We start from the raw sequence: 2972 nt of genomic DNA on the forward strand, positions 1-2972 counted from the left end.
TCAGTCTGAACACAGACAGGAAAAGTCTCCAGTTTGGGAGTTTCTGAGAACAAAGGCAAAGGTACGAACAAGTAAGCACTTACTGGCAATAGTCCTTCCCTCTAGCTGGCACAGAACAGAGTAGTGAAAACCCTCAAATCCTAGCTTCTCCCTAGGGAGAGAAAGAGTTGAAGCATCTGTACAAAGTTTTGGATTTTTAGAGGGCTGCCTATGGGACCAGCTTGTTTACCACTAGGTTCTGAGCACTGAAGAGATATAGTATACTCTACGTGTCTGCAGACTGCTGAGATTAAAGAGGAATGTTAGGAATCTTACCCACTCACTACCAGACCCCCTTCCCCTGGCTCAGCACAACCTGGTTGGGAAAAATCACAGCCATGGCTAATCTTGTGGGAGAGAAGGACTGAAACTCATGTATAACATTCACTTTTAAGTGGGCCATGTGAGGGACTAGTCTCAGTCTAACATGTGTCACAGTGATGATAAAACCCAATATACTCCAAATGCCAGAGGGACACTGGGATAAAAAAAAAAAAAAAAAAGGTGGTATACGGCTGCTGCTCCATAGGACATGCAGTATTACAGACAAACACCAGAGGGAGCAAGATATTATAAATACCTGGGTAAAAATCAAAAGCAAAAACAAAACAAAAACAGCAGTTCCTTCTAATTAGGAATTTACATGTACAAGTCCAAAGAAGACACATCCACAGGAAAGATTTGAGATGCCTCCAAGAATCTCTAAATTTGATTGAGGATGTTCTTCCCATCTATAAAGACAATTCATAAAGAATGAGGGAGGTAGTTGTTTTCCAAATACACTGATATCAACATAAAGTTACCAGGAACAGAAAGAAACAAGTAAAAATGGCCCAAACAAAGTAACAAAATAAGCCTCAAAAAACTTCTTAAAGAAAGGTAATTACAGGAACTATATAACAAAATTTTAAAAATAAACATTGTAAAGATACTCTATGAGCTTAGAAAAATGATACTACATGAACAAACTGAGAATTTCAACAAGGAAGAAGTGTATTTTAACAACAGAAATTTTGGAACTGAAAAATACAGTAACCAAACCAAATGATTTGCAAGAAAGCCTCAACACCAAACTTGATCAAACAGAAGAAAGAATCAGCAATAACAAAGACAAATCAATTGAAATTATCCATTCAGAAGACAAAAAGAAGATAAAAGAATGAAAAAAAGGAAGAAAAAAGCTTAAGGACTTAAGAATAACTAGCAAACAGACAAATATATGTATTGTGGGAATTCTGAAAGGGAGAGAGAGAAAGGGTCAGAAACTTCAGAGAAATAATGGCCTAACACTTCCTAAATCTAGAGAAGGAAATAAACATTTAGATTCAAGAAACCCAAAATTCTCTAAATATGATCCAAAGAAATCCATGCTGACACACTTTATAATCAAATTGTCAAAAGAAAGGGTTTTGAAAACAGCAAGAGAAAATCTAAAAGCTTTTATGTATAAGAGAGCAACCATAAAAACATCAGCAGACTTCTCCATAGATATCTTGCAAACCAGAAGTGAGTCAGTTGATAGATTTAGAGAATTAAAAAACAAACAAACAAACAAAAACTGCCAAAAAAGAAATGCAATCAAAATTATCCTTCAAAAATGAAGATAAAATAGACTTTGTCAGATAAACAAAAGCTGAGGTAGTTCATTACTACTAGAATTGCCTTGCAATAAATGCCAAAGGAAGTCTTTTAAGTAGAAGTGAAAGGATTATAAACAGGAACACAAAAGCATATAAAAGTATAAAGCTAACTGGTAAGGGTAAATATATAGACAAATACAAACTACCATATGAATGCAAGAGTAGCATGTAAATCAATGTTAATTCTGATATAGAAACTAAAATACAAAATTATAAAAAAAATAACTACAACTATTAAAATGTTACAGAAACACAATATAAAAAATGTAATTTGTGACATTACTACCATAAAATCTGTATCTGTTGAGAAGTAAAAATGTACAGTTTGAAGTTATCAGTTTAAATATCTTTAACTATTGGATTTTTTTAAATCACTATGGAAACCACAAAGAAAAATAGATAAATACAACACACAAAAGAAAATAAAAGAATCAAAACATGCAACTATAAGAAAGCAACAAAACACAAAGGAAGAGATCTAGAGAGAAAAAGAGACAAAAAAGTATAAGACAAATGGAAAATAATCAATAAAATGATAACAGCAAGTCCTTCCCTATCGATAATTCTTTCATTGTAAATGGATTAAAATTCCAAGTCAATAGAGTTGCTGAGTGGACAAAAATAACAAGAAACAAATGTATGCTGATTATGATACACACTTTATATTTTTATCTTTCTATTTTTTCTAATTATGAAAATATGATAACATATTTACAAGAGACTTGGAAAATATTGAACAAAGTTACACATAATTCCACTATACACTACAATTGCTTATTTTAAATAGATAAATTAAGATTTTTAGTTGGAGTTTCAATATCAAACTCTCAAAAATTTATAGATGAATGTTCAGAGAAATAGAAAAATATAGTAGATCTGAAAAGCATTATGAACCAATTTGACATAATTAAGATTTATAAAATTTTCACACAACTGTAGGTTACAAATTCTATTCAAGTACCCATAGACTATCAATTAGGAGATGCTGGAACATATCCAGAGACATAAGAACAGGTACACAAATTTCATGGTCTAAAGATGCTGAAATCACAGTCTGTTCTCTTATTACTTGGAAATTATGTTAGATATCAATATCAAAACATATTTGAAAATAATCCACATGTTATCAAGTGCAGTGTGACATTTACCAAGAGAGATCTTTGACTTGGCTATTGAAAGCCTCAATAGAGTTATAAGAATGAAAAAAATATGGAGGGTGATTGCAGAGAAGAAAGAACTTAAATGAGAAATTAATATCAAAGATACCTTAAGAATCCCATGTATTTGGAAATG

Source organism: Odocoileus virginianus, chromosome X (genome assembly GCF_023699985.2).
Source record: "Odocoileus virginianus isolate 20LAN1187 ecotype Illinois chromosome X, Ovbor_1.2, whole genome shotgun sequence".
Taxonomy (NCBI): Eukaryota; Metazoa; Chordata; class Mammalia; order Artiodactyla; family Cervidae; genus Odocoileus; species Odocoileus virginianus.